The sequence below is a fragment of the Dama dama genome, chromosome 8 (genome assembly GCF_033118175.1).
Source record: "Dama dama isolate Ldn47 chromosome 8, ASM3311817v1, whole genome shotgun sequence".
NCBI lineage: Eukaryota > Metazoa > Chordata > Mammalia > Artiodactyla > Cervidae > Dama > Dama dama.
Genome location: NC_083688.1, coordinates 4,612,084 through 4,637,651, shown reverse-complemented (window position 1 = coordinate 4,637,651; position 25,568 = coordinate 4,612,084). Strand labels below are relative to the sequence as shown.

Sequence of the window (25,568 nt, the reverse complement as noted above, 5' to 3'; positions counted from 1 at the left end):
CCCCCTGCACTGGGAGCTTGGAGTCTTAGCCACTGGACCACCAGGGAAGTCCCAGATGCCTGGGTTTGAATGCCAGCATTTCGACTTGAAAGTTATACAATTGCTTCTTCACATCTTTGAACCTCAGTTTCTTTGTAAATAGGGTATAGCATTACCTTGCACAGTTGTGGAGGTGAATAGGATTGACTCTAAGTAGAATGCTTAGGAGAGTTGTGCCCTGGCACACAGTAGGTGTTCAACAAATTTTAGCTGCTCTGTGTCAAATGGGAGGTGTTGAGCAGGGTTATGCTTTGGATGAAAGGAGAGCACTCTACCTTTCTGACTTTGCACGGTATAAGGCTTTCCCATTGATTGCCGGGGGGCTAGAATCTTATCAAGGACTGTTACATTATTTTGCTCAAGATCTATCTATTTAAGAGAGATAACTGAAGACCAGACACACAATAATCACCTGATGAGTGTAGCTATTAAGTTGGAAAAGGAAACAAGCTCAGAAAAGAATAACAATTAAGCAATTATCAGTCTGTTATCACCCTGTTTAAGTTCCCTTCTGTTCACTTGCTCAGTCCTGTCTTGACTCTTTGTGACCCCATGGACTGCAGTACACCAGGCTTCCCTGTCCATCACCAACTTCTGGAGCTTGCTCAAACTCATGTCCATTGAGTCAGTGATGCCATCCAACCATATCATCCTCTGTCATCCCCTTCTCCTCCTGCCTTCAATCTTTCCCAGCATCAGGGTCTTTTCCAATCAGTCAGTTCTTCTCATCAGGTAGCCAAGGTATTGGAGTTTCAGGTTCAGCATCAGTCCTTCCAGTGAATTTTCAGGACTGATTTCCTTTAGGATGGACTGGTTGGATCTCCTTGCAGTCCAAGGGACTCTCAAGAGTCTTCTCCAACACCACAGTTCAAAAGCATCAATTCTTTGGCGCTCAGCTTTCTTTATAGACCAACTCTCACATCCATACATGACTACTGGTAAAACCATAGCTTTGACTAGATGGACTTTTGTCGGCAAAGTAATATCTCTGCTTTTTAATATGCTATCTAGGTTGGTAATAGCTTTTGTTCCAAGGAGTAAGCGTCTTTTAATCTCATGGCTGCAGTCACCATCTGCAGTGATTTTGGAGCCCCCCAAAATAAAGTCTCTTATTGTTTCCCCATCTATTTGCCATGAAGTGATGGGACGAGATGCCATGATCTTAGTTTTCTGAATGTTGAGCTTTAAGGCAACTTTTTCACTCTCCTCTTTCACTTTCATCAAGAGGTTCTTTAGGTCTTCTTCACTTTCTGCCATAAGGGTTGTGTCATCTGTGTATCTCAGGTTATTGATATTTCTCACTGCAATCTTGATTCTAGCTTGTGCTTCATCCAGCCTGGCATTTTGCATGATGTACTCTGCATATAAGTTAAATAAGCAGTGTGACAATACACAGCCTTGACATACTCCTTTCCTGATTTGGAACCAAGTCTGTTGTTCCATGTCCAATTCTAACTATTGCTTCTTGACCTGCATACAGATTTCTCCGGAGGCAGGTCGGGTGGTCTGGTATTCCCATCTCTTTAGGAGTTTTCCACAGTTTGTTGTGATCCACACAGTTAAAGGTTTTGGCGTAGTCAATAAAGCATAGATTCACCCTGTAAATGGGGAACCAAATTCTTTCCTGGGAACAGGTTTTCATTGGGAGAAGGAAGTCTGAGATCTGGAACACAGGAGGAGAATCTGGGGAAGGGCAGTACCAGTTGGGAATTTTTCCTGGAGCTGATTGTGCCTGAAGAAAACCAGAAAATCCAATCCCAGGTAAACAGGTGTTACAAATCCAAATGATTCCAGAATGTGAAGTAGCTCCTGACTTCCAGTCTGGAGATGATGGATGGATGATATTCCTTCTTCACTACTCTAGGAGATGTGAAACTCTCCCCAGAAAGATGCAGTGGAGGTATCCCCTTCTTCCAGATGGTTTTTATTCAGAGGGAACTTTTAGGGTTCCCAAGGACTGCCAAGAATTAAGCACCGATTGTGTGTAGAGCTTCATATGAATTGGAAAAAAAAAAAAAAAAAGGCAGTATGAAACAGTATAGCAGGAGTTAGAACCCACCTCTGATTCCAATTTTGTGTCTGCCAATTACACTCTCCATGTGACCCTGGGAAAGTATCTTGCCCATTTTTTTTTTTTTTTTTTAAATGATTTTATCTTCATTTATTTAGTTTTGGCTGTGCTGGGTCTTTGTTGCTGTGCAGGCTTTTCTCTAGTTGTGGTGAGCTGGGCTACTCTCTAGCTGATGTGCACGGGCTTCTCATTGCAGTGGCTTCTCTTGTTGTGGAGAACCTGCTCTAGAGCATTCCGGCTTCAGTAGTTGTGGCACAAGGGCTTGAGAGTTGCAGCTCCTGGGCTCTAGAGCACAGGCTCAATAGTTGTGGCACATGGGCTTAGTTGCTCCACCACCTCTGGGATCTTCCTGGACCAGGGATTAAACCGGTGTCTCCTGCATTGGCAGGCGGATTCTTTCCCTCTGAGCCACCAGGGCAGTCTCCTCTTGTGGGTTTTGAGCCTGGCTTTTCTCAGCTCCTTCTTTTGGGTGGTGGTATTGAGTCTCCCCGGGGAAGGCAATGGCAACCCACTCCAGTACTCTTGCCTGGAAAATCCCATGGGCAGAGGAGCCTGGTGGGCTGCAGTCCATGGGGTCTCGAAGAGTCGGACACGACTGAGCGACTTCACTCTCACGCATTGGAGAAGGAAATGGCAGCCCTCTCCAGTGTTCTTGCCTGGAGAATCCCAGGGAAGGCGGAGCCTGGTGGGCTGCCGTCTATGGGGTCGCACAGAGTCGGACACGACTGAGGCGACTTAGCAGCAGCAGCAGCAGCAGCATTGAGTCTCCCTGAGCCTCAGTCTCTTCCTTTGTGAAATGATTATCCCTATTTCACTGGACGGTGTGAGACAGTGAGTGCTCGGTGCCTGGGAACCATTATTACCTGGCTTGCTCCCTGATCTCTGCAGTTCTTTTCCCCTCAATGTTCCAGTGCTTAGACAAGACCCCCAATGCAGGGTGGTGGTGGTTTGCGGGCAGGGTGTGTGTGGGGGTGTGTTCGTTGGTCATGCTCAGGAGAAAAGGAGTTTAACAAGTGTCATAGGGCACTGGGGAGCCGACCGCCGGCTGACGGTCAAAGGGCGCTCGGGTCCTGAGGCAGGCCTGAGAAGAATCCTTACACAGATCCCTAAGTTAGGGCTGCCGATTAGATAAGGCAGTCGGGTGAGGTCCCCGGGCAACTTGGGAGGCAGCCAGGTTGCTTCAGACGAAGGTGGATTTCAGATCCTGGTTTGGCTCTGTCCTTTCTCTGCTGGGTGACCTTGGGCCGGTCCCTTTTCCTCTCCTCGCCTCAGCGCGCTCTGGAGACAGGGGCTCCTCATCCCACTCGCTTCTCTGAGCGAGGGCGAAATGTCGACACAATGGACGGTGACTGCGTTATAGGCCGGCGAGAGCTCTGTGTGATGCAGGTAGGGGCACGCGGCGCGTTCCTCTCGAGCGATTTCTCTGTGGTGAAGCGCTTCCTACCGCCGTGACCTGGGTCTCTCTCCTCAGCGTCTCCCGCCCCCTGCGGACAGGGCTCTGCGGACCGCAGGGCTCCGCGGCCGTTACCATTGTTCTTCGCGGCTGGGCGACAGGGGAGGGCTCTCACAGACCAGACCTCGCCTTTGGTCTCTCCCTCCGCCCGGTACCCCCCGGCAGCAGCGCGCCTGGGAAGCCGCCCCCCGCGCCCCTCCCCCGACTCCTCGCCGATCTTCCCCGAGGAAGCGAGTCCGCCCCAGAGAGCTCCCGAACGGCGGCCGAAGACGCCCCCGAGCGTTTCCGAAGAATCCCGATCGCTCCCAGTCTCCGGAAAGAGCCGAAGGGGCTTCCCACCCTCGGCCTTCCGAGCCACTCCGAAAAGGCCCGAAGTTTTCCGAGCGGCCGTCCTGCCGGACTGCTGGAGGCGGCCGCAGCGCCATGTTGGATGCTCTGCTCGTTGAGGGAAGAAAATCCGCCGGCATCGCCTGAGCCCCGCTACCGAGAAGGGCGCCGCTTCCCCCGGGGAGGGGGATAAAGACCCCCCGCCGCCGGCCCATGAGGATATTGCCGTGAAAGGTCCGGTCTCTCCGCCTCCTGCCCCCGCCGGGTCCGGCCCCCCCCCCGGGGTCGCGTTGTCACGGAGACCGGCAGCCGGTGGTGCTGGCCCGCGGGGCGGCTGCTGCTGCCGGCGGCGGCGGCGGCGGCGGCGGCGGCGGCGGCGGCGGGCGTGTGTGACCGGCCCGGGCCCCCTCCTCCTCCTCCTCCCAGCCTCCCCCCGGCCCCCTGCTCCCGCCGCCTCCCCGGGTCTGCCCCCATCCCGCCCCTCCGCTGCCCCCGGCCCCTGCACCCCGGCGCGCCCGGTCCCGCTCTGGGGGGGTTGGTGGCTTCGCTTTGCCATGAGTTTACCGCAGAAACCGGCTCTGAAATCAGGCTCAGCGGCTGCAGCAGGAACCGGACCCGGCACCGGAGCGGCGGCGGCGGCGGCGGCGGCGGCAGCGGTACCGCCTCCTCACCCGGCGGCGGCGGCGGCGGCGGCAGCGGCGGCGGCGGCGGCGGCAGCGGCGGCGGCCCCTCCTCACCCGAACATCAGGGCCCTCCAGACCCAGGCGCCCCAACAGTATCCTTTTCACCTTCCTGCCAGCCCTTCGGCTCGCTTCGCCGTGGACCGGGGTTGGGGGTGTCGGGGACTGTGGCCCCTCCGGGGACTCTCCTGCCCGCAACCGCTGCCCAGCCAGGGGCAGGGACGCTTCTCCTCCAGCCCACGCACCCGGCCTGGCGCCGGAGCTTTTGGGGGTGCCCTGGCAGCAGCACTGCGGGGGACGGGGAACTCCCCCCTCCCCCGGACCCTCTGCACTACTGTGCAGACTAGCTCTATCGGCCTTGCTTCTGCAGCCCTTCCCTTTTGGAGCCGGGGCGGGGTGGGAGACACCGTTTCCCCCTTCTCGCCTCTCCTCCCCCCGAAACCCGACCCCCACCCCCTCTTTTATTAGGCCGAATTTGCTGGTGCCTGTGACCAGCCCCGCAGGGAAGGCTTTTTCTCTGATTGTTGTAAGGACGACACCCTCCTCCTGATCTCCCTTCAGCTCCCGCTGCAGCGGGGCATGGTGGGCTTCCTTGATTATCGTGGTTAATACATAATAAACTTTATTGGTAAATTTCCCGTGTGAAACTAAACTCAGCTCGTTCCAAAGGTAAGTCGGGTTTTCAGTCTACGGTGAAATTTTGCAGAAAGCACTCCCTCTGGCTAGTGTTTTTTTTTTTTTTTTTAGCGATTGGGAGAGTTGTGATGTGGTTTGTGGTGGAACGCGATCTAAGGAGGAAATGTTACGCCGGACGCTTCCCTGTCTTTGACCTTTTTTAAAGGAAGAGGAAGTTAACTGACATTACCCATCACCCCCAAAAGTCTCACTTCTTGGAAGACTGGTGTTAAATGCTGAATATTTTTAAAGGGCTTGAATTTACTCTTCCTAGGCCTGATATCTGGAGGGTACCGTGGCTCCTGGCTGGAAAGTCTAGTGTTGAATGTGTCTAATCTCGTGTTATTTGCTCGACTGTAGAGTTTTTGCACAGATTTGATTGAAAAGACTTGGTGACGAGGTATTTTAGTTAAAAACCAGCGGGTGAAGGTAAAACGTTGAGTTCATGAATTCCACGGAGAATTAGAAAGGCATTATTACCTACCTAAGAGTAACATTTCATCATACACCCCTCCCCTCAATCCGTTGTATTTACGTAAATCAATAAATAATTATTGGATGTTTAGATGTGTTGTGTTTTTGTATTTGTGTCATCGTGTGTTTGACTTTTAGAGAGAGTAGGGTGTTGGAGCAAGCGAAACTAACTGCTGTGAGGTCCACAGATTATTTCACAGTCTGTAGTTTGATTCTTGTCTGTATCCATTACTTTGAGAAGGGAAAGGTATCTCCCCCTCTAGAGTCATCTCAGGTCATCGTTTTGGTTTCTGTCAAGTGCCATTTTCTCTGTGCTTTGAATATTGTTAGTCCACATTTTTTCAATCCAAGCACTGTGGCGCAGGGTAAGATAAATTCTGTTCCAGTGTGATGTATGTACTGATTTCATAATGTTTAACTGCGTGATTCTGTTCAATTAAGAATTGCTCACTGATGAGACTGGTTAGTGATTCCTTAGTGTTTGCTGCCTGTTAAAAACCTGGTTAGTTTTGATCAGTGTCCCTAGTCGCTTTACTTTGGGGGGGAAGACTGACTGATACTCCTACTTCAAGGTAGAATCCAGTATTGGATCTCTTAAAGGTATCTTCACTTAATGCCTTGTGAGGTTAAATTCCTTTTTAATTTCAGTTTTTTTTTTTTATCTTGATTGTCCATATTTGGTTAGTGCTCTTAAGTTTCTATACTGTGCCACCAAGTAAATTATTCCTTACTTCCATCTTGGAGCTGTTTGGGAAATTAAACACATGAAAGGCGGCCTGTAGTTATGTGTTCTTGGCTACAAAGTGATAAGGACCAAGGTGCTGAGTATGACAGTGCTTGGTGAGTTTAGTGGTATTATTTGGATACTTAAGTGTTTCAAGTGTGCTTTTACAAATGCATTTCACAAAGGAAGGACTTCTAAAAGCTGTGAGTTGGTTGCAATGTAAGTTAGTAATACTGCAACAGTTGTTAAAGGAGATAGATCTAAATGTAGTAATATAGGTTACTCAGTTTTATGTGGCTTTTTTTACTTTGCCTCATGTCAGTGAAGTAAGAATAAGTTTTCTACTTGATGTATTTCACAGTTCTGTTATCTTTTATTTGCTTTACACATTGAAAGATTACAATTGCTAAATCTGAAAGCTTGTAAGTAAATGAAGTGTAGATTACAGATTTCATTATAACATGCCAGTGGTGGAATGTTATCCGTGGTAATGGGGAATTGGTTAAAAATGGATTGAAATAGAGTAATTTTGCTTTCCTACACTGAGGGAATGTGGGGATTTGTATTTGTTTGATAAAAGTGATTATCATATAAATTGATACACATAGAAGCATTGAGACTGGAGTGCAAAGTTGGAGTTGCCCTTTCTATGGCTTGATTAACTCCAGTTCTTCAGAATGTACTGGTGCAGTTGTGTTTGAATTGAATTGATAAGTTTAGATAGCATTTTAAATCTGTAAAAATATGAGGAGACTCCTGTAACAAGATGTCTGTGCTTCGTTTGTACGTAGTGTTCAACTGGCAAATCAGAGATGCTCATCAATTGGAATTTAAACTTAACGCAGCAGGCTCCTAAGGCCCTGTCAGGTAGAGGTCCTTGACTGCCGAGAGGCATGGGATGGGACCTGTCCAGGGATGGATGGGCCGTGGTGGAGGGTGGGTGGGGACGGTGAGGATGAAAGAAGATAAACCCTGATACAAAAAGTGCTAATGGCAAGGGAGAAGTATGCTTAGAGTTTCTGTAACATAATTCAGTGTGAATAGTTGATGAAATTGGCACTTGGGATCCTTTTCTTGAGATTTGCTCACCTCACCTTCCCAGTGTGAGGTTCCAGGAGGCTCTAGTGAGAACCTCCATGCTGATTCTTAACCTTTTCTAGGTAACAAACAACTTTGACATTTTGATAAAACCTTGTAGTCCCTCTCCAGAGAAAATTGTACACGCATAGAAAATCTTGCTAACATTTTTCAGGGAGTTCTTGGGTCCTCATTAAAAGCCTAGTTCTTTAGATGGAAATTGCTCACCCTTGAGATAATTGAAGATAAATGAGTTTGAATTCAAGTGCCCAAGTAGTTCTGACTTAAACAGAACAATTTTGCAGTCTATTATGAATACTCAATGTTCTATTTATATGGAAAGGCTTCAGGATGTAATTTCTCTCAGGGCTGCTGACACTTCTGGGGAGTCTAGTTACTGTTCAGGGGGAGTTGGTTTGGTTAAGAAAATCAGAGCAGTAAGTACTTTAAAGAAACTTAATTTGGTAAAGGCCTGTGGTGACCCCCAAATGACTTGTGTCCTCAGCTCTTTTGTCTTAGATACGACATACATTAAAAGCAAATATTCTCTTTATTTTCGGTACTATAGTTTTCCCTTTTTTTGCATTCTGTGTTGATTTTCAGTTTTATAGGCTGAAACCAGTAACGTTTGCTTTCTTCTTTTTTGCCTCTATCAAAGCTAAATCTGAGTGATAACAACGGTGTTTATTTATTGAGTGCCTACTGTTCTAGGAGCTGTACATATATGATTTTATTTAATTTGCACAAGAACTCTAATGTTCTCTGTTTTACTGATGAAGAAACTGAAGTTCAGAGAATGTAAGTAACGTTCTCAAGGTCATCTGTCTGGTAGGTAGCGAACTGTGGTTCAGACTGTGGTCCTAAGGCTTATAGGATGTCCTTTCTGTATGCTGGGCTACTTCTTACCAAGTGTGCGTGTGGGAGTGATGGAAGCAAGGATGCCCTCCCATATTTTACAGCTGGAGGAAGTCTGTATAAAGTGAAGGATCTCTGTGGAGTAATCAAAAGTGCAGTGATGGTGTACCATGTGTTAATCAGCTCATGGCTACATACAGCTAGACAAGGAGGTTATCTTTACCTCCTTGAGCCTTGAAGCATAGGAATAGGCCTGCCACATTTGATTCAGTGCATGTTTCTGCTTGTTCAGATGTTAGCAAGGCATCTCTAAAAATACCTGTATAACTAGCAACTAGAACTGTGTAGCTTATGCAATGGCCAGTAGTCTATTTACTCCTAAGCCCCACCATCAACAAAGATGGTTCTGTGCTTTGAGACCCAGATCTCCCTCCTCTTGGGAAGGAGAGTGGGAGAGTGACGCAAGATGGAGATGAAGAAGGAACAAAGTTAGATGCCTGATTCGCATCAGCTCTTGTCTCTGCTGCTGCTATGCCCTGTACTAGGCTCACTGGTATTTTCCGTCAAACTCGGAGAACTTAAATTACCTGAGGACCAATAAGTTGCTTTTCCACACTGGGGTTTCTGATAAGATTTTTACAAAAAGACCTGCTAAAAAATGTTATTGAAAACCGTGTTTTAAATCAGAATAGGGTTGCCACCTTTTAGCTCTTTATATTGGTGCTTTAAGTGGCAAGTTTAAAAATTGCTCGTTCATCCAGCACCTACTGTGTGTCACACTCAATGTAGGTCTCGGGTTGAACGTCTTTGCCCTCAAAGAACTTGGTCCAGACAGGTGAACCAACAGAATACCATGAGGCAAGTACAATTACTCTGCTCTAAGAGCCTAGCCTGGGGGCAAGGAGGAATTAGGGCTTCCTGCAAGAAATCCTGAACTAAATTAGAAGGATGAGGAAGAATTACCCAAGGTTTAGAGAGCTTTCTCCTCTGCCAGCTAACTTTTCCCAGTTCTTTGCTGTTGCTGCTACATAGAATGTTAGTACTAAATGGATTTCAGGCATGTTTCAGGTTTTTAGAAGTGGCAGAGAAGCTAGAAAGACATACCAGAGAACATGGCAATCAAAACACAGTTACTATAGATTGAAAATATCTTAAACATCATAATATGAGAATATGAGAAGATACATTGATGTTAATATATCGGATCCTGATTTCTGTGGTTGGTTCTTTCCTAGTCTCCTTCCCAGTCATCCTATAATATCCCCTGCCCTTCTGATACTAGAATGGCTTGGAAGCAGTACCTGCTGACCTCAAAATATAAGTAGATTTCGTTTGGTGTATTGAGACGGTCAGCTGATAGGGAGTTTAAAAAAAAAAAAAAATCTGGATTTGAGTTTGGCTTTTCCATTTTAATGTGTTATCTTGGACTGGTCATGTAACTGCTTTGGGCATCAGTTTCCCTTCCTCTAAAATGAAGAGGTTAGACTAGTTTACTAAGTGATCCTCTTGAATTGTAGTGGCTTTTAATTCTGAAGATTATGGTTTAAGGATTTGTTTTGTTCTTGCAAGTAGATGGGAAGGATTTATAGAGACCTATTAACGGTTTCTTAGTCTGTTTGATGGTCGGTGACATGTTTCTGTGGTGACTTAACTGATACTAGAGGCATTCTAACATGGACCACAGGGAAGGCAGCTTGCTCGTATAAGAAGCCTCTGGTTTTTGTCTTGTTAATGTTAGATTTAGTCAAACAGATTGAAATACTTCTGTGACTTTAGTAGTGAAGACTTTATTGTCTGTGGTGGGATGACTCGAGGCTATAAATAAGGTTGCCATGTCAGATGGTGGCTTGCTCTGGGGGATGACCCAGCTAGTTCATTATGAAGTATGAGGGAGAAAGTATGTTCTGAAACAAACGCCTGTGGTGAGGAACGGTCTCTATTTTTACTTTAGGAATGATGCTTTGAGTTAATATAATAGGAAATGAAGTATTTCCTGATTATTAGGCAGGCGCCTGACTTCAGGCAGTGAATAAACTGCAGCTGGAATTTACATGGATGAAATAGTGCAGGATCCTGAGATACTTCTGAATTCTCAGTTGGTTCTTAGTTCTTTGGCTTGCTGCCAATCGGAAGGAATTTTTCACTTTCCTATACCCTTAGCTGAAATTTGAGATGGTTTGAGCTATGTAAAGTACATTTGAAACTTATCAGTTTTTATGATCTTTATTAACTAGTAGTTGTTTTGTATTTTTTTGAGCCCTGTGTGGGTGTTCCCTGACTCTTCTGAGACATTAAATTTTATCTACAGAGAATGTAAACTCCTTAAAGGCAGAGATTTTTGTTTTTTGTTCACTCTGTTGAGTTGCCAGCACCTATAACAGTGCTTGGTAGGTAGTCGGAAGTCTGTAAATGTTTGTTGAATGAAATGTTAACTTAAAAGTCTAAGAATCAGTTTAAGGTAAGTTTTGAGATAATATAGGTGACATCACAACAATTCTGGTACTCAAAGCTGCCCTAAAATTGTTTGCACTGATGTGTAATGGAATTGAAAATAGTTCCATAATTTCCTTTGAGATGGCATAAGCACTGACCCAGTTTGCAAAGCCTTCTAAAGTGGCTGGATTGCATTTGAAGTATAGATACTGAGAATTAGTTTATATAAAGGCCAAGGAGAAAAAAACAGTCAAATGTTACTGTTAAAATTTTTGTTTTATACTTTTAATAATAATACATCAATTCAGCAAGGTTTAAAAAATATAGAAAAGTAAAAAAGGAAGTCAACCATAATCTTAGTATATAGAGATGCCCACTGTTTAACATTTTGGTATATTTTTTGTCCTTTTTTTATGGACTTTAATTTTAATGGACTTAAAATCTGCCCTTTTTTGTAACATAACTTAAGGTCAAATTACATACAGTTTTGTATCTTGCTTATTTTGTTGCTTAACTATCTGCCAACAGAAACTAGTTTTTGAATAGTTTTATTCTTCATCAATTTGGAATGAACTGTTTTTGTTGCTTTGGAAAGGTTTTCTTGAGAATATTCTTTTACCTTTGGCTTGTAGCTCAGAAGTTATGACTGCCCATTAGGAAGAGGAGGGCTGAAACCTGTATCAATAAGCCAGACATTTTTGAGTTACTGTGCCTATAATATTTTGTGTTATTTATAACATTAAGTGTATTGATACAGCTTCATAGGGGCTTCTCTGGTGGCTCAGAGGTAAAGAATCCTCCTGCCAATGCAGGAGACATGGGTTTGATCCCTGGGTCGAGAAGATCCCCTGGAGGAGGAAATAGCAGCCCACTCCAGTATTCTTGTCTGGGAAATCCCATGGACAGAGGAGCCTGATGGGCTATAGTCCCTGGGGTCACAAAGACTCTGACACGACTTAGCGACTAAGCAACATGACTTCACAGGCTTCCCCCCCTACAGTTATTTGCATTTAAAAAATTATTCCTTTGACTCCATCTTCATCCATACATTTAAACATACTTTAAAAAGATGTGAACAGGGTGTTATTTTCTAGTTAAGAATTGTATACATGTGTACATGTATATTGGAGAAGGCAATGGCACCCCACTCCAGTACTCTTGCCTGGAAAATCCCATGGACGGAGGAGCCTGGTAGGCTGCACTCCATGGGGTCGCTAAGAGTCAGACATGACTGAGCGACTTCACTTTCATTTTTCACTTTCATGCATTGGAGAAGGCAATGGCACCCCACTCCAGTATTCTTGCCTGGAGAATCCGAGGGACGGGGGAGCCTGGTGGGCTGCTATCTGTGGGGTCGCACAGAGTCGGACACGACTGAAGCGACTTACCAGTAGCAGTAGCAGTACATGTGTATCCGATTTTCAGAAAATGTTGATATTTATATGGAGTGATTGGAGGGAGGATAAGACCATATGGGGTCTCATGCAGGGCTCAGGAAATAAGATTGAAGCATTGGAACAACCAGAATTTTGGAATGACAACGTGGGAACAGTACTCCATCACAGTAGAAATAAGTACAGTCAGTTTTGAGCCAGCACAATATTTGTTAAATTGAGAATGGAAAGGACTGAAACTTGTAGATAAAATGGAGGAATATTAAGAAAGAAAGGGTGAGTGAGATGACCCCCAACTCTTTCTTGGCCCTAGAAAATAGCATAGAAGACATAGAATTTGAACTGTAAGATGAATTTTTAAAAAATTAAAAAGTGATTAAGTTTACAGTCAGGGTTTCGTTGGGCAGAGAGGAAAGGATTGTGGTGAGTGGGTCATCAGCATGAACAAAGATTTGGGCTTGAAATAAGCATGGTGTATGCTGGATTGTTGCTTCCCTGGTGGCTCAAGTGGTAAAGAATCCGCCTGCCAGTGCAGGAAATATGGGTTTGATCCCTGAGTCAGGAAGATCCCCTGGAGAAGGGAATGGCAACCCACTCCCGTGTTCTTCCGTGGGAAGAGGAGGCTGGTGGGCTACAGTCTGAGGTCGCAAAAGAGTCAGACATGACTTAGCAATAACATGCGGGATTGTTAGGGTCTTGATCAGTATGCTTGGAGTGGAGGATTCTTGTGATACAATCCTTGAGATAATGGGTCCAGATTCTAGAGGACTTTGAATGAATAAAAGAAAAGGTTAGATTTCGTTTGTATAAAGCATTGCTTTTTTTGGTGGTGGAGGGGGCACAGTTTTGTTGAGATATAATTTGCATATACCATACAAGCCACCCATTTAGAGTGGACAATTCAGTGGTTTTTAATTTATTAACATCATTCTACAACCATCACTGCAATAAATTTTAGAATATTTTCATTACTTTCCAAAGAATTCATTAGAACTACCAGTACCCCCCCCTGCCCCCCCAACCATAGGCAAGTACTATTAGCCTACAGAGATTTGCCTATTTTCTGGACATTTTGTATAATGGAATAATGTAATGAGTGGCCTTTTGTGAGTGACTTCTCTCTGCACAAGTTTTTCATGGTTCAGCTATGTTCAAGCATGTTTGAGAACCTTGTTTTTAATTGTTGGAGAATATTCCGGCTGTTGTGTTTTCTTCATCCATTGGTGGACGTTTGGGTGGTTAAAACATTTACTGTTATATATGATTATGAGTGTTTTTGTGTGGATGCATGTTTTGATTTTTCTTGAGTAGATACCTAAGACTACAGTTGTTGGGTTTTATGAGGTAGCTCCATGTTTAACATTTTGAGGAACTGCCAAACTGTTTTCTACTACCATTTTACATTCCTACCAGCAAAATATGAAGATTCCAATACTTTTCATTGTATGTCTCTTTGATTATAGGTTGTTGTAGTGGGTATAAAGTGGTATCTCATTGTGGTTTTGATTTGCTTTTCCTTGATGACTAATGATGATGTGCATATTTTTTGTGGGCTTATTGAACATTTGTCTTTGGAGAAATGTCTGTTCAAATCCTTTGCCCAGTTTTTAACTTAGTTGTCTTTTTATGATTGAGTTGTAAGAGTTCTTTATATAGTCTGGATACAAGTCCCTTTTCAGATATAACATTTACAGTTTTTTTTCCCTCATTGAGTGGGTCGGTCACCTTTTTTCATTTTTTACTTTCTCAATTGTGTCTTTTGAAGCCCCAAAGTTTTTAATTTTGATGAAGTCCAATTTATCTGTTTCTCTTTTGTCACTTGTGCTTTTGTATTGTGTCTAAGAAGGTTTTGCCTAATTCAGGGTCATGAAGATTTACATCTTTGTTTCCTTCTAAGTTTATAATTTTAGTTTTTATACTTAGGTCTCTGATCCATCTGAATTTGTATGTATGATGTTAAGTAAGGGTTTAAGTTTATTCTGTATTTGTATATCCAGTTGTTTCTATACTGTTTGTTTAAAAGATTATTTTATCCTCATTGAATTGTCTTGGCACCCTGTCAAAAACCCGCTGCATTTCTTTTTTATTTATTGAACACTGATGATGAAACAGTAGTTTTGAAGATTTATTTGGTTGAGGTGTGCAAGTTGAAATAAGGAACAGGAAAGATTAGGAGAGAAGGAATGGCATCACAGAACTACATGTAAAAATAATCCATTAAATGTTTGCGATTTAGTGAGATGTGCTCATTTTTTATGACTTATTGAATAAACAGACTTCGACCATTTCTACCTTTTGTATAATGCCTGAAACTATTCAAAAGGAGATTTTGCCTCCTTCTGTTATTAAGGTAAATTCCTATTAGGCAGTGATAATTTTGTAAGAAATAAAGTATGGCCATTTGACTACTTTGCTGTCTTGTCAAGAATTGAAATTGTAAGTTAAAAATTATTGGTTTGTTGTATTTCACATAGAATGTTAGTTCTACCTAATGTGTGTATGTAATTTTCAAGTTAAATTTGATTATTTATTTATTTATTTATACCCTCAGGCTGTCCTAACGTATATATTATTATAAAGAAACAAAATAGAGAAATAACCGCTATCCTCTGTCTGGTAGGATTTTTGTTTTTTTAACTGTTTAGGAAAAGACCCCGTTAAAGAGGAAACTCTGTAACCTCCAGGTCTGATGACAGCCAGGGTCTGTTTGCTTTGGATGGAGATTTTTCACACTCAGTTTCCTCGGTGACCTGAAATATTACAGTGTGGGGATGGGGTGTTGGTTTTTAAAGATTGTGTTTACTTCCCTTGTGGCTCAGCTGGTAAAGAATCTGCCTGCAATGTGGGAGACCTGTGTTCAGTCCCTGGGTTGGGAAGATCCACTGGAGAAGGGAAAGGCTACCCACTAGTATTCTGGCCTGGAGAATTCCATGGACTGTATAGTCCATGGGGTCACAAAGAGTTGGGCACAACTGAGTGACTTTCACTTTCACTTAGCTCTTACTAAATATGCAAAGGAAGTAGGTCTTAATTACCCTATGTGGAATTTTGAGGATATCAATACCTGGTTAATACTGTTGAGTCTTTGAGGCTAATATGTCATATTCAGCTGATAACTTTTAATATTATGTTGTTGATCTTTTGCGGAACTAATAGAATTTGGAGCTAGTCCAACTTTCTGAGGTAACTGCTGTTTGAAAAGCAGACAGCAGAGTACTTGACCTTAGCTTGCTACCCTTTATGCTGTGACTGGGTGAGTGTACTTGAATGTGGTACGTTTTAGGCAAGGCAGTGAGAGCTGAATGCTGTTCTGGAAAGTTGGTGATTTCATTCTTGACCTTCTTTAAAAAATCATTAAAAAAATCTAAGCATGTAAATATGCAGTAGCTTATTTTCACATTACATAAGCCTCCTTTGGGGGGGTCTCCTGATCTAACTTCCTGGCCCCTCCCTCAGGGGTATTTGTTCAGAGGCTAGGGGAGATGAGGGTGACTTACCTAAGCATCTGGTTTATGCCAGCTCAAACTGACTTGATAGCTTTAATAACATGCACACTTTGACCTACTAGCAGGGTAACCAAAGGTCCTTTTTCTCCTGTGATGGTCCTGGTTTGCATGGTAAATTATATGGTCATCCTACCCAGTATCGGGCTTCCCTTGTGGCTCAGCTGTTAAAGAATCAGCCTATAATGCGGGAGACCTGGGTTTGATTGGGAAGATCCCCTGGAGAAGGGAAAGGCTACCCTCTCTAGTATTCTGGCCTGGAGAATTCCATGGACTGTAAGAGCCCATGGGGTCCCAGAGTCGGACACAACTAAGCGACTTTAACTCACTCACTTACCCAGTAACGATTATCTAGCTTAGAAAATTAAGAGTGTTTATGTTATTTCTAAGTATGTTGCTAAAATGCTTTGTGAGGCAGCAAAATCTTTTATATCGATTGGTCCAGTAATTTGTATTTGATGTTATAGTTATTATAGAGGTCTTTGACACTAGCATGTGAACTAAGTAGGAACAAAGCAATTGTCAGTTCACTAAATAAAAAGAACAACTTTGCTTGAAGTAAATTTAGACTTGGAGAAAACCTGCCAAAATAGTAGGAGGTGTCCCCTTATGTCTGTCAGCTCCTTCCCCTGTAGTCAGCATCTTCCCTAACCAGGTACAGTGATCAAGAATAGGAAGTTAACTTTGATACAGTATTTTCAGCTAAGCTACAGACCTTAATAGAATTTTTACCAGTTTTTCCACTATCCTTTTTCTGTTCCAGGATCCCACACTGCATTTAGTTACTATTTTTGCTTAGTCTCCTCTAGTCTGTAATTGTTTCTCTGTCTTTCTTCTCTTTCATGACTGATGCCTTTGAAGGTTACCGATCAGATGTTTTGTAGAATGTCCCTCAGTTTGGGTTTATTTGATGTCTCCTCGTGATCAGACTGAGGTTATGAATTTTGATAAGGATACCAAAATGCACACTTTCCTAGTGTATCATATGAAGAAGTTCACCTTGTCAGTATGGAATGGTCAATATGAAGTGGTTATTTGGTTAGATTGATCTTCCTACTGTGGAGTTGCAGTCTCACCCTTCTAGTAAGTGTCTTGTGGAAGACTTAGCAAATACTGGTTCTCCTCAGACTTTGGCACACTAATCTTAGTAACTGGTGGATATTACATGCAACATTTATTAAGTTTGTGGATGCTTAGTTGGGACTTCCTAATTCTCTTTCCTTCCACATGTATTAATTGTAATTCTGCTGTGAGGAAGAGCTCTCCTCCATTTATTATTATATATTCTATTATATATTTATATCATCACTGAGTCATGGATATGTATTATCATTATATGTTTTGTTGCTCAGATTATTCCAACTTTGGCCATTAGGAGTTCTTTCAGATTGGTGCCTGTGTTTTTCCACCCAGCTGGCAACCTTTTTTTTTTTTTGGCTGTGCCTTGCATCTTGTGGTATCTTGGTTCTCCACCAGGAAATTGATCCCAGGCCCAACCAGTGAAAGTACAGAGTCCTACCCACTGGACTGCCAGGGAGTTCACCCCCCACCCCAGCCACCCCACCGCTGCCGCTTTTGAAAGCATTTCTTTACTTCCTGGCACCACACGATGTTTCAGGTTAATATTGTATTTTCCCTGCCTCAGTGCTGCAGTCAGCCACTTCGCCAAGAAATCCTGAGCCTTCTTATTGGAGGGCGGTGTTAGTGAGCAAGCTCTGGGCCTAGCTGTGTTCAGTGTCACTAGAATGTCCTTGCTTCTAGGCCCTTTCAGCAGACAAAATTAGGGAATATATGTGTTATACTCACCCACTTATATACACATTATCTGTATTTCTGTATTTATATATACGTATGAGTCCCACTGCAGTGCCACCCAGTTTGTTTTAGCATTCCGCTTCTCCTTGTTCATTAATGTCTCTAGTAATGAGGAGCCTGACTCTGCATATCTGTAATCTTCTCACTTTATTTACACAAAGAGTACAAAAGAGTTTGAGAATTTCTAACGCTTTTCTTCTACTTTTGGCTTTGATTGTTTTTTTGAGTATGTGAAACATTACTCTGGTTCCAAGAGTCAGAATTATACTTAAAAGAAAAAAAAGGAGCACTCAGAGAAGGAGCGCTCCTCCTGTTTACGCTCCCCAGTGTCTGTTTCCCCTTCTTCTTCGTCGTCTTGTTTTAAGATTCATCTTCTGCCTCTTTTCTTTTTAATTTATTTTTGACTGTACTGGGTCTTCGTGGGCTCGTTGGGCTCTCCCTAGCTGCGGCGATGGAGGGCTGCTCACTGCAGTGGCTTCTCTTGCTGCAGCGCACAGGCCTCGGGCTCGCAGGCTCCAGCTGTTGTGTCTCGGGGACCCAGAGCGTGAGTGGCTGTGGCACATGGGCTTAGTTGTGCCACGGCATGTGGAATCTTCCTGAACTAGGGATCAAACCCGTGTCCCCTGTTTAGCAGGAGGTATCTTAACCACTGGACCATCAAGAAAGTCCTGTTTCCCCTTTCTTTTCCACCTATACTTGGAGGTGACCTATTTCTTAATTTCTGGTTTATCTTTTCTGTGTTTCTTTTACACAAATGAGTAGATACCTGTGTATTTTCTTTTATCTCTTTTCTTACATGAAGGTAGCCATGTTGTCATGGTGAACCCCATAATCTCCTTGAGTTCCAGTTTTCTCATCTGTAAAGTGAGGAAAATTGTACCTCTCTCCTTTTCAAAGGGTTTTGATACTGATTGAGATAATGAAAGAGTAAATGCTTTCTAAACTTTATGATGGCCTTTATAAGGCAACAAACAGCATTAGTGGTTTCTGTCCAGGGAAAGGACTTGACTTATTTGACCTTATAACACAGTATCAGAAGCTTTTGTTACTGTGAAACAATTTGGGAATTAAAGCACAGTTTTTTTGTTGTTCTAGTTTTTCATTATTCATTATTTTTTACCAATTTTCAGTATTGCTTTAGGTTATCACAGTGTATCATGTGTAATTATTTCGTTTCATTTTTGAGCTTGATGAGCATCTGAATTCCCCAGCAGTCATGTTTTTAATTTATATTAAAACTTGGTCAGATTTTAAAAGTATTCCTTCTATTAGTATAGTAGCTAAAAGAAGGAAATGTGTACAGCTTTTTGTTTTGTTCTTGTTTTGCTCCCAGAGATGTGAATTTGAAGGACTTTTTATGTTTAGGTTCTATTGGGAACTGCAGGTCCAGTGTCTTTACTTCACATCTGATAATTTTATTTAGTCAGGAGATATATGTATTTCACATTCTTTGAGTTTGCCTAAGAGTAAATTCTTTTTTTTTTTTCATTTATAAATATTTATTAAATACTATGGTTTAACTTAATGTTTCAAAAGAATCAAAACTCATAAACACTCACTGAGATAGGCTAAAATGAAAAGGTCAGATCATAGCGTTAAGACTGCTGAACAATAAGGTCTCATACATTGCTGGTAAGCATGTAAAGTGGCAGGATTTACTGAAGCTAAACAAGGTACCTGGTGACCCCGCATTTACAGTCTGGGGATATGCTCAACAGAAATAAATAAGAATGTTCTTAGCAGCACTGTTCACAACGGCCAGCCCCAAACAGGAGATGATGCCAATGTTCATTAATATTAGAATGATAAACTGGCATATTCATACAAGTACTACGGAGCAATGAAAAGAATGAACTTCTGCTCCCCATAGCAACAAAGATACGACTTCATGAAGTTCAAAAACAAGTAAACTAACTTGAGGTGACAGATGAAAACAGTGGTTACTTGGGGGCTGTGGGTGTTGACTAGAAGAGATGCCCATGAGGACACCTTCCAGGGTAACTGAAATGTTCTCTAACTTCCAGTGATCACACAGAGGGGAACCCAGCTGCACCTATGTATGTAAAAGTCATGCTGCAACAAAGTTAAGAAAAAGAAAAAACTTAGGAACTAAAGCCTTGAAAATATGCCAACAGCTGGTGTTACAGCCATGAGACAACAAAGTAAATTTCATCAAACTATCTTTGTCCCTTTGTTGTAACATAAAAAAGAATTTTTTTAAAAGAAATACTTTGCATCGGCAAAAAGGTATTCCTAAATGGTTTCAACTTTGGCTTAAGATTCATAATACTGTTTCCAGATGATGTTTCACTTGTACATAAACTAGGCAACTGTTATGTTACTTAGCATCTAAAATTTTGAGAAAACAGCTAAGCTCTGACCTACAAAATTACAGTAGCTATTTGTTACTAGCAATATTCCAAAAGAAATTTATTTTACTATACTTATCTATAAGTAGATACTATAATATCAACATATTTATAGAATACATATAATATCTATATAATATTTCTAAGAGTAAATTCTTTTGATGAGCTTTGAAGTCAGAGATGTACTCTAGTTATCCCTGTAGAACCCATGGACAAACTACCTGCCTTGTTTTCTATTGTTGTTAAATTTTGAATGCCAGGTTTGGTGAATTGTTTTACTTGAAGGAGCTTAACCGAAATAGAAATTTAGTCATTAAATGTTGCAGTTATATAATAATAGCAGTTTATAAAATAATTGCACTTTTAAAATACCAACCCCTTTTCTTCAGTTAACCGTATATTCATCATAGAGTCTAGGTGCAAAAAGTAAGTCTCTGCATGCTTTTAGTGAAATTAAGGCTTTGGTCTATTCATAATAGTACTGTGTATGAAAATGCCTGTCAGTGATAAGAACAGTTGTGAGAAACTGCCAACTGGCAGGTGGCAGAATAGCCTTCACAAACATACTGCTGGTCACTCTTCCTAGTTTTTCTCGGTATTTGGAGAGGCAGGTCATTTTTCTTTTGTATTCCAGAAACATGTTTGTGAGAGTAGCTTAGTTGCTATTCAGCAGAAGGCTCAACTTGGTGGAAGAGGGCGCCTGGTAATGGTAAGGTTAGGGTGCTGAAGGGAGAAGGAAAGAACTAACGGAATCCTGAGAAAAGAGTGAGAGGCAGAACAGAGGAGGGAAGTATTGGTCATTGTTTTGGTATCATGGATTTAGCTAATAGTCCCTGAAGCTTAGTAGGCACAGCAATTATTTATTAAGTGAACAAGGAGCACGTTTTATTAAATAATAGTATTTGCTAACTGGTGAAGGAGATATAAAACAAACCTGAGGTGTGCTCTCTGCCTCTTACATACTTTAGTCAAACAGTTATAAATTTAAGATGCTTTCTGAATGGAGATAAGGAGATCAGAGGCCTGAAGATGGGCGAGGACTAGAGGAATAGGAAGCAGGACTTGGGTAGGCAGAAGGGGAAGGACATTTTGGGAGGAATGACAGAAGACAGTTGGGGGAGGATGCGTTTAGAGCAGGTAGGAAATGGCACATGTTGTGTTTGGGGTAGTCAGAGCTGCTTGATTGAAATGGAAGCCAGTGAATGTGCAAGGTAGCAAACAATCTCTACTTTCATCTTGTAGCAGGTGGAGGTTTTTTGAAGACTTAAAGCCTACTAACACATTTGGTTGTTACAAGAAGGTGAAGATTGTGTTGAATGGGTTGAGATAGACAGGAGGCATGGAGATTGTATGCTGGGTCCATTAAAGATTTTTTCAGGGTTTTTCTGCTGTACATCTAGGCTAGAGGGAAGTGAAAAGGAAAGGATGATCATATCATCCTTTTTTTTTTTCTCTGCAGTTTTTTGAAGTGCTCATGAGGGGGTCACTTGACTTAAGAGGGTAGGGTGGGAGAGAGCTGGAAGGAATGAGGGAAGAGGCTTCCTGGAGAAAGGGATATTTCTAAACTTAAGCTGGAAGGATGAATGAGCCATATGAAGGATAATGGTAGGACAAGGAGTATTTCAGCCGGGAATCAGCACATGGCTCAGGACAGTGACGGATGACTTGTTTATCACTGCTGAGACGACAGTTGGGAGGGGAGAAGTGGAAAATCAGAGGCCCCAGAAAAGACCATATATACCATGCTAGTGGTGGTCTAGTCGCCAAGTGGTGTCCAACTCCTTGCAGCCCTATGGATTGTAGCACGTTAGGCGCCTCTGTGGATTTCACCCAGGTGACGGCGAGGAGCCATCAGAGTTGTAAGCTGGGGAATGATGTGGCAAGATTGTGTTTTAGAAGGGTCATTCTGGAAGGTTGTTAGGAGAAGAGGATCAGATTATCTAAGTTTAGTAAATAATTAAAATCCAAGGTTGATAATGTGAGTTACAATTTTTACTTGGGACTTTTAAGATAGATTGTATATGCTTTTCCTAAGGGTAATTTTCAGTTTGTTTACTTTTTTTGTCTGCAGTTTTTCAGATTTATGAATTATATATAGATATGTTTGTTCAAGAGGCTTGGAGCTAGGCAAATTTCCAGGGTTGTTCCCCAACCTGCACTTAAAGATCACTTGGACTTGATTTTAAAAAACACGTATAGTTCTAATTTAAGTTTCAGGCTTTGTTTACAGTTAGTGCATGGTTAGTAACAGGTTCATAGCAGATAGCTTGTCAGTTTATAGTTTAAAAGGTGTATTGTCTTGGTACTTAAATAAAGGCTTTTCTTTACTTAATAGTGAAAGTACCTGCTGGCTAGCTAACAGGGCATCTTTTATCATAGATACATATATGTATTGCATATATCTGTATCTCCCTGTTAGTTCAGCTCGGAATTTGAAATGTGAAGTTAATTTGACTGCCCTAGAAATGAAAGGGAAACTATTACAGTGTAACGCCTAGATGGGACTTCCCAGGTGGCTCAGTGCAGGAGACATGGGACACGTGGGTTTGGTTCCTGTGTCAGGACGATCCGCCGAAGGAGGAAATGGCAGCCCACTCTAGTATTTTGGTCACAAGCAGTTGGACATGGCTGAGCGACTGAGTGTGTGCACACACACTCATGTACTACACAGACAATGCCTGGATAAACCATTGGAATTGAAACCAGAAAGCAATTAGGAGTTGTTCCTCAGTCCAGTACTTTATTGGAAATCACAGCTTTGAAAAATATACTTGGAAGGGATCCTTCTTACGACAGAAAGATTCTTAAAGGTGAAACACCTTTGGTTCTGAGAAGTGAAACTGAGTTGAACCAGAACTGGAGAAGGTAATTCCATTGAGTGTCAGGTTATTTGGCTTCTCTGACTCTCAAAAAAGATTAGTGCTCGCTTCGGCAGCACATATACTAAAATTGGAACGATACAGAGAAGATTAGCATGGCCCCTGCGCAAGGATGAAACGCAAATTCGTGAAGCGTTCCATATTTAAAAAAAAAAAAAAAAAGATTAGTAATTCATATTTTATCCACTTGTTTTCAGTTCCTTTGAATAAGCACTGAACGATGCTCTAGTTAACTATATTATGTGGTTAAAAAAATCCTCATTTTTCTTATTGGAAGCACATTTTCTTACGTTTCAACATGTATCACAGTAGTAGTCTAATGGGTTATTGCGATCAGAGACACTCCTAGTTGCGAGAATGGTTTTGGAATGCTCTTTTAGACACTTATATTATTTTTGCTTTGAGAAAAGAGACTGTTGACTGTGCTTTAGGAGCTGGTAGCTAAGTCTGATGCTTCTTAGCCCTTAACTAAGAAAAATGGAGCTTGGACAATAGATGGTTTTATAGGCCTGTGAAACCCAACAGCATGTTCAGCAATGTAAACAATGGCAGCTGTCTTTTGCTGGCTTGTCTGTTGTTTGAAGTGTAATGAAACTGCTTCTCACAAATGGCTTCACCTGCTGACTCATCTTCCAACCCCTAAACAACCATAGGGTCCAGCATTATTTAATACTGGGATTGAGAATAAAAAGAATCCAAGTCTTAGAATGTGAGGGTAGTAATGGATCATGGAAATCTTTTAACTCAGCCCCTTCTCAGATGGCCTCAACAGTTAAAAAAAAAAAAGGTCATGATGGCAGATGCCATATTTGATAGTTATAAGAATTAGTATATACTGCTATTCAGAGTGCCATTAGGATCTTCTTGAATGATTGAGGACTCTTTTCTGTATAGAAATCCTTGAGATGTACTTTTTAGCTTTTTTAAAAAAACTTTATTCTGAAAGTGGTTGTAAGTCACTGGTACAGGGGCAGCGCATGTTTAGTCCGTGCTGTATACAGTAGGAGGACTGTGGGGAGAAGTAAAATGAAAGATGGATATTGTGAAAAACTTCCAATCTAATTAGAAAATAGATATTAGAAAGGAATGGGAAATATTTAGGAGTCAACTTATTAATGAGTGAATATGCTGATTCACCTGATACTGACTGTGTGAAAGAAGCTTTTATAAATTTATGGGAGCTCTTAGAGCAGTGGATGCAAAAAAATCTGTTGCGGAAGTGAAAACTTCCCATATATTTGAATTCTAAAGATTGGAAACTGTGTTCCAAGAAACTGACTCAATTTCCACAGGAAACACAGGGAAAACCAACGACTAAACAATGGTGGTTCTCAGATTTTTTTCTCCCCTGTGCATTGTTAAATATTATTGAGGACATTCTTAAATATTTTTGAGGACCTCAGAGAGCTTTTCTTATGTGGGCTATGTCTGTTGATATTTGTAATATTAGACAATAAAGAAAAATTAAAAATAACCACTTAGTTAAAAAAAAAGACAAATCCATTTGGATTAACTTAGTTTGAAAAATGAAAAATAACCATTTTTCAAAACAGAAATTAGTAACATTTTATATTTTTGCAAATCTCTTAAATTTATAGTGGAATAGAAATAACTGTTATCTGCTTCTGCATTCATTCTGCTATACAGCGTTTTGTTTGAAGGAGCTTGGAAAGGAGTATTTTAATGTCTTTCTCAGATAATTGTGGATATTCTTTTTTATTATACCGAAACTTGAAAGTGGTAGTTTTTTAAAGGTTAATTTCAGTTTGGAACCTAAACCTTGTCCATGAACTTTTAATGCACTTAAATCCATTGGTTTGTAGTGTACTTTGAATGGATCTTTTACCCAAGCATGATTTTGTAACATCATGCATTGATTGTCTGGAAGATAATAGTTCAGTAAGTTATGCAGATTTTTCAAATGTTGATGTATTTCATTATACAGTATTTGGGAAGTTTTTGAGCTCACGGTGGTAGATACCAACTCAGCTGTGACTTGTGAAGTGTGGAAGGGTTATTGAAATTGCATTAGAAACCAGTCTTTGGGTTGTAGGCAAATGGATTTCATTTTCATGAAGAAGCTTCATGTTGATGGCCCTGAAAATGAGGCATTTTATTATCCTTGTTCCTTCTCCTGGTGTTAGCAGGTTTGACTCATTCATTTAAGGAATACAGAACTGGAAATAGTTGCCCTTTTCAGATAGCTTTGTTAACCTGGAGGAGTTTCTGTGATGGAATGTGCAGGAGTACTTTTGAGGATTGCTGCTCTAGGTGCTTGGTTTCCTGTTGGTTAAAGATCTGGGAGTCTTTAGAATCTCTTCTAAGCCTTTTTATTTCCTCATCCTCCGACAGTATCCATTTAGAGTCCTGGGTCCTGGATCAGTTCTTTTTTTTTTTTCTTTTCATATTTAAGTTATGTCTAATGCCACAACTAGAATTTCTTTGAAAACTTCCTTTATTTTCTTTTATTTATTTTTAGCTGTTGCTGGGTCTTCATTGCTGTGTGGGCTTTCTCTCATTGCGGGGTGTGGGGCCTACTCTGGTTGCGGTGCCCAGGCTTCCCGTTGCGGTGGCTTCTCTTGTTGCGGAGCACAGGCTCTGGGGTGTGGGCTTCAGTAGCTGGTGGCACTGCGGGCTCAGTCGTTGTGGCTCCCGGCTTCTAGAGCACAGGCCTGGGAGTTGCGGCACACAGGCTTTGTTGCTCCTTGGCATGTGGGATCTTCCTGGATGAGGGACTGAACCTGTGTCTTCACATTGACAAGTGGATGTTTTACCACTGAACCACCAGGGAAGCCCCTGG

The 25,568-nt window shown here is 42.0% G+C and overlaps 1 non-coding gene across 1 annotated transcript; it reads left to right on the top strand.

The window, feature by feature from the left end:
• The first annotated feature begins 22,808 nt into the window (after positions 1-22,808).
• Positions 22,809-22,915, top strand: LOC133061106 (U6 spliceosomal RNA). Its single transcript, XR_009693936.1, has one exon. It is a non-coding gene; the product is annotated as a U6 spliceosomal RNA (small nuclear RNA).
• The last annotated feature ends 2,653 nt before the right edge of the window (positions 22,916-25,568 follow it).